General features: G+C 31.5%; 1 long non-coding RNA gene across 1 annotated transcript; it reads left to right on the forward strand.

Moving 5' to 3' along the window:
• The first annotated feature begins 1517 nt into the window (after nt 1-1517).
• LOC143070670 (uncharacterized) lies at nt 1518-6830 on the forward strand. Its single transcript, XR_012976635.1, has 3 exons — nt 1518-1616; nt 1996-2048; nt 6605-6830. It is a non-coding gene; the product is annotated as an uncharacterized LOC143070670 (long non-coding RNA).
• Nucleotides 6831-7506: the final 676 nt, after the last annotated feature.

The raw sequence follows: 7506 nt of genomic DNA on the forward strand, positions 1-7506 counted from the left end.
TTTACTTTCCGCTGTAAAGATGATGTTCTTTCACTAAATAATTCAAAATTTTGAATACTATGTTTAACGAATCTGTCCCATCGAAATACAGATACGGTTAAGCCTGCTTCATATCTTGCCTTACATGTAGAAATTGACAATTCATTCATACAAAGTATTTAATAGGATTGATTTGTAAAAACATGGCTCCTGTCCTTGTTTTATAAGATGGTCAGTTTTTTTCTATTTGCAACTCTGGTGATAAATTACCAGAATGTGTTCAATTTGGTTGCACGCACTAATGATTAAGTATCAGAAATCGTTTTCACTCTGTTGACATGTACCAATGATTAAGTAGCAGAACTTATGTATTTTTGTGATATGCACCAGTGATTAAGTACACTTTGCTAACGCTGATTGCCTGTAACAATGATTTAGTATCAGCATTTTAAATGATGGTTGCCTGTACTGGACCCAACTATACCAGCAGTTTGTTAACACTGGTTGCTTATACCAGTTTTCTTGTTTGAATTGTGTAGCATTTTGTATGTCAGGTCCTGTGATAGTCTACTATATGGTTTACATTCTGCGAAATGTTGAAGTGGTGAGGTTACCTATCAATGCTTAAATCTTTTGTGAGTATTTTTGAATAGAAAGCAGACGCAACAAACTTTTTTTGTCTCACCTGAGCAGAAATGCCATGTATGCAATACTTATGAATTATAATCTGGCAACCATAACAATGTACTTTGTATAAAGCTAAAGTATATTTCAAATGATTGAACACCCGGATGCTTCATGCCTTGTGTGCAGATTTCTTATGTTACATAGTTTAAAATTGTCGTATTGGATTTTCTCGCTACATCAAAGACCCATAGGTGGCCTTTGGCTGTTTTCTGCTCTTTAATCGCGTTGTTGTCTCTTTGATATTTCCCCCCATTGCATTTTTAATTTTAATAGCCATTCACAAATGACGGATGTTGGACGGGTCATTGCTCAAAGAAATTTTCACGTTTAACTGCAAACAACGTTTTACTGATTCAACTATATATATCATATGAAACCGGCACCAACAAAACAATTCACCAAAAAAAAATAGAAAATAAAAAACAAATTGCACATTTTCATCAAACTACAAGTAAATGACTCTTACGAATATTGAACAATTACAAAAAATATATAACCGCTTACAAAGTATATTGTGGAGAGAGAAAAAAAGGAGACAGTTTTATTATAAAACATTATTTGAAGTTAATACACAGGCTAACATTTACTGTTTTTGTAAGCCATTCATCAACGACTTTTTATTTTGAGTCATTTAATTGTTTGCATATCTTTTTGAACGATATATCTCATTAGTACAAATGAACTGGTTGTTTTTATTTTTAAAAAAAATAAATTTGAATAATCATTCTATTCCTGGAAGATATATGGAGTGCGTTAATGTAGTTGTTTTATAGACATATGATCAAGCATAAAAACGCATGACAGAAAAGATGTATTCGTGGTTGTAATAAAAAAAAAACCAGTGAGATTAGCTTAACATATCAAATTCAAAGTTACCACAATAAACCTAGTATATAAACTGGTTTGTCGGCAACTTTCTTACCATCTACTTCGTTTTCCATTTTCTGAAAGTAAGTTATTTTCATTATTTAGATAACATATAATAGAGAGTACATAATATCAAAAAATAATGCTATAAGTGAGTCTTTTTCAAGACAATTAATATTTTGTGAACTGAAAAGTTTGTTTTTTGAAAATCCTGGAAAAGTGAAATATAAAACAAACATAGAAAACTAGAACTTCAATCAGCTATGAAGTATAGAAAAGTCTTCTGTAAGATTAAAATATGCGCATAGTCTGCATGGTTTGTAGGAATACTTATTACGTACTTTCCTTTTTGAATTTTTCTCGGAGTTCAGTATTTTTGTGATTTTACCTTTTTCTATACAAAAAAAGTTGCATATCTAAAATATTCAACTATCTCTCTATCTATTGTTTGCGTTATTCCAGATCCATAATGAAGTTGCTGATTGTCGTGTTGTGTGTCGCAGCCTTCGTTTCAGGTGAGTAATGTATTTGCCATATGATCACTTATTAATTATTGTTATGAAAACTACTACCCTTGATAGAGGATCTGTTTCCTATTTTGAATGTTCGATGATTATAATTTGGTCTGAGCGTCACTGATGAGTCTTATGTAGGCGAAACGTGCGTCTGGCGTAATCCTGGTACCTTTGATAACGTTTTTATAATAATAATAATAATAATAATAATAATAATAATAATAGTAATAACAATCATTATCATATACTTAGATTAAATAACATATGATTTTTACTGTATGATAATAGCATTTAAATTAACGCAAATTCCATATTTTTCGAATTGGTGCTTAGCGGGCTGATATGAAAAGTTTATCACATGCTTCGATTGTTATCACATGCCTTTCCGTAACGTTATCGCATGGCATTCCGGTGGTACTCGGCATATTCTGGAAAATACACCTCAATGCTACGTTTTCAGTGAAAAAGATTACAAAGTCGTGTACAAAACAATCATTTGGATACGGAGAAGTATATTGTGTAAAATAATAATACTTATTTAATAAAAAAATTAAATAAATGCATTTTTTAATAGTTTCAAACATAATTTAGAAAGTTACTTTTTCTTCCGTGTTGAGGCATATGGTAAAAATATTTCATATCGAATGTACTAAATTTGGGGTCCGACGTCCATGAATCTGTTATTTTTCTCCATTGTTGAAGCATATGATAAAAAGATCATAACATGTCATCTTTCATATCGCATGTATTGTCAGCCCTCTGTCAATATCAGCCCTCGAGCCAATCGGCTCTTTGGCTGATATTAAACATAGGGCTGATAATACATGCGATATGAAAAATGCCATGTAATAAGCTGATATTATCTTGATATTGAAGAATTATTATTACGCTTCTTTTTAATTTTCTACATTAATGTATTTAACATTCACAGTTGAAAATCGTTAAGTATATAAATTTAAGGTTATCATTCGTAAATTTAAATTAACATGCAAACATCTGATACGTTCAGGTATTTCACATCCAATCATTTATGGTAATATTACAGCACAAAAATGTCAGCATTCTGGTCCAAGGACACAGTTATCGTCCTTTACGAATATAGTCCCTAGTGTAAACAGTGTACAACTTGCATGTTTTATTTGAAACACTTTCCCAATTAATTTCTTGATATTAAATGCATGAAATATTAAGTAGGGGGATGTAAATACATGTTAAAAAAATTTGGGTGCTGAATCTTTATGTTAAGTAGTGATTTGGTCCAGTGTAAAAAGGTCAAATTGTGTGTCTCCCAAGTAAACAAACCACAACTTCTTATTTAATCAAATGACTTATCTTTTTGCGAAAGTTTGGTATGCAAAAGTGCAAAGTTATAAATGGGTGTCTTGCAATATCGAAGTGATAATCTATTTGTCAGATCTCTTATATCTTTTGACGAAATCAAACCATCATGGTATATTCTGCATTTGTATAGACCGAAGTGTACTAAATGATATTCATATTATACATGTTAAATGAATGAACAAATATTAAACCTATCTTTTTATTGTTTTCCGCCCATGTCTGCTCATCGCCAGAAATAAAGTTTGTCGCACGAAAAAATGGTATTAATTCCAGAGTCAAAATTTAAAGAACTTATTTTCCATGTTTTCTGGTATTGTACGAAAGAGAATTGACCTAACAAAAGAATTGCTATCTTAGGCTGTTAGTAACACATGTAGAGCAGTGGGTCGTTGTTGGACATATAAATCTTAGAAAGTGTATCATCTGTTAAATTTGCAGGTCACTGAAAGGGGAAGTCCCATACGGAAGTAGGTGTTGAGGATGATTTTTTTATATCCAGTGACACATATTACATGCGTATTCTTGAACGTTTGATATATCATCTACTCTCAAATTGCAAAAACGAAAACTTCCAATTGTGTTTATAGTATTTGTATTTTTATCCATCTGATGAGTTAACTAAAGCCTTTTTCAACTGATTTGTATAGTTCGTTCTTCTTCTTCTTCTTTTGGTATACAATAGTCTATCGAATTCGTTGATTACATACTGTTGGCATACGTGGACTAGTCTATTTACAAAACTTTTACCCCAATTTACACAAAATGTATGTTTCTTTCTTATGTTCAATGTATACATGTATATAATTTAAATTGCGCTATAGTTCCGTAACTTTCTATTCAGGCGTATAAACGAATCGTCGGCAAATGCGTACATTTTTTAAAATCAATATTTCTGGTATGTTCCAATCTGTCCTTTACTATTGACAACGAGTTTATATTACATTTTCCTAAATTAACCCTTGGAAAAAATATGTAAATAGATTTTTATTTCTTCAAATCTTTTTTTTTTTATGTATTATTTATATTTTTATAAATAATATTCTTTACACCAGAAATGTTATTTATAAACAAGCGTATGAGTTAAGTAATGACTAGTATATTATATCACTTTCGGACACGCAAGACAGAGATGTATATCATAAACCTGATAGTTCAAAGTGGAAAGTTATAAGTTATCGGACGTGTACACCGATCAATACCTACAGAAGTGAAACGATGCATGAACTTGCAAGCCCGACAGGAAATCGCTTGAATACCTGGACGTGTCACCTCACACCCCTCACAATACCTTTGGGAGTAATACCTTAAGCCATGCTGGTGATCAGATGAGGGAAGATCTGAATTTATTTGAATAAAGTTTATTACTTTAAAGAATTATGAACGAATCACATTTTCGAAAACAATTTTCACGGAACACTTATTTATGATTTGAACTTTGACTTTTTAATTAATTCCAATATTAACAGTTTAAAAATAACAGACTATGGTTATTAAAAAAAAATAAGAGCATTTTCCGTATCAAGTTAGTTAGTCAGATAAAACAACCGTACGATTGACAAGATATCGACACGCAATTACGACTACATCGGTTACTGTAGTTTTGGTCCTTTGTGGTTTATAGACACATCGTGATTTTTTATTTAGAAGATGACAAAATGGCGGAACGCAGAGAATTGATACTCAAAATTTATAATCGATGGTGATCTCTTATCTAGCGGAATAAAACTTTAATATCTATAAATTTGAGAATTTTTATACAGAATGGACATAATATCATTTTTTGATTTTTTTGCGAATTTTCCCTTTAACACAAAATTGTCAATATTTTAAGTTAGAGCTGGTAGAAATTTCTATAATTTTGATATTATTTGTCTCACTGGTAGTACACTACACTGTAAAAATCTTTTTAAGAAAGAGCAGGTGCGATTTTTTTAATTTGAATTTATTGTCTAAAAGAAATGCACTACGAAATAACTGTGTTCTCGGGCCTAAGAGATGGAATCCTGAAATCTAGATTCTGTACTTTGGCAACTTTCCTGAATGATTTGCTGGTTTCAATTTGTCAAACTCCATCAAAATAAAGGATTTACATCGTTAGTTTTCAAAAATTCTGTTAAAATGTGCTATTTTGTCATTCTACGGCTATAATAAGCATTTTAAAGCAGTTTACATTTTATGCCTACGAGGCATACTGACTTTCTATCTGACACCTTTTGTTCCTGATATTTGTGTTTCTACGCTTAAATCAAATTTAATTAACCATTTGTGAACTCTGAAGAAAGAGAAAAGTAGTTTATCATAGAAAAAAGTGCAGCATATTTTGTAGTCATGGCCCTGGTTAAACGGCCCAATTGATGTATGTAAAACGTGAAGAGCTTTGCACATCAAATCTGTAGTCCAGAACTGACCTAATTTTTCATCCGACATCTTGGGATGACCGTGAATGCAGTTACGGTCATCAGCTTTACCCCAGTGACTCTCTCTCTTGTCAGTCAATGTTTTGAGAATATATAAATTTCAATAATTAAAGCAATTGTTTCTTACATCTTTATCTTATTCAAAATGGTAAACGCATTTACAATTTATCATCTATTAGTTTATTATTAGCAAACATTACAGACCAAGATTTCAAAGTACTTCACACATGCATAAACCTCTATGCATAAACTGATTCTTCCGGACTCAAAAATAACTGATATTCCCATTAACGCGCGCTCATATTATATTAAATTTTCTACGGATCTGTGACTTGTATTTTTTTTCCTTCTAAAATGTCTTGCTATCGGAAACGGATTGTTACAGAAAAAAGTAAAAACTCCGAGGAAAATTTAAAACCAATTCAACAGAAGTTTTAGTCAAGTTATACTAGTAGTGCTTGCAAATGTGTGACGATCGTGTTTTAATAATCACATGATTTAGATTTGCTACATGCATATACCATTATCTTATATTTTTTTTGGCATCTTTTAATCGAACGAAAAAGGTTATCCATTGGATTTCCAGTATTTACATATGTTACCGTCCTATATGTACTTTTCATCACTTCTACATGTTCTAATGTTGTTTTAATATGTAGCTCAATTCTCGATTGAAATGATTGACATACTGAGACATAGTTGTACCCTTTCCTTGTTTCGAACTTGATTTTTTTACACTTTTAAAGAAAAATATAATACTAGATGTTTGGTTTATAATGAATTTATTTTTTTCTTTAGGATTTCAGAGAGTTGATTCGAGTCCTCGCTTTAATCTACGTAACCCGTTTAACTGTTATTACTCATTTGATTGTGGATTTGGTTATCTGGAATGCGTTCGCAACTGTAGGATATACAAGAAATGTGCTGCAGCAGAATGCATACAAAATTCATGGTGTTGCTGTAAGCAGTGTCATTGAAAGTACCGAGAATAATTGTTCCATTAATAAAAGACATATTTAGCGCCTGTCATGTTATGCGTTTTATTCTTTTTATATCTATTATTTGCATTTTAAGTTGCGATGCCCTTACCGTAGTTATATCTGTTTAGAAGTGTGTTGTGACCTTGACACTAACACTAACAGATATGAGCAAGCAAAATCAAGGGAATTGTACAAATGATGATACAAGCATGAAAATTAGCACGAAGCATCATTATTATATGCTTTTTAAGAAAAGACTGCTGGCTTTAAGAAAATTTCATTTTTTCAAGATGGCCACCACCGTTTCTAAATCCAGACTGAAATACTAATTTTTGTTTTCTTTGACCTTCTTTGAGTATAACATATTATCAGGTTTGGTGGATGCCTTCTTTACATGTGACGTATATAATAAAAATGAATATTTGACATGTTCTTGGTTTTCGCATGCGTGAAAATGTAACACAATTCACACACAAACATTTGAACTCATGTGCGCACAATTCACACACAAACATTTGAACTCATGTGCGCACACTATTTATAAATAAAGAACGAATTGCACACAATACAAGGGCAAAATGATGGAAATCGTAGTTCATCTAATAGATGAGGATTTGAATTTCTTAAACATATCTTGTCGTCGTTCATTCCTCTAAGCACCCATAATCTTCTGTTCGAATATAAAGTGTTACTTCTTTGGTGCCATGCACTGTTTGAAAA

Source organism: Mytilus galloprovincialis, chromosome 4 (assembly GCF_965363235.1).
Source record: "Mytilus galloprovincialis chromosome 4, xbMytGall1.hap1.1, whole genome shotgun sequence".
Taxonomy (NCBI): Eukaryota; Metazoa; Mollusca; class Bivalvia; order Mytilida; family Mytilidae; genus Mytilus; species Mytilus galloprovincialis.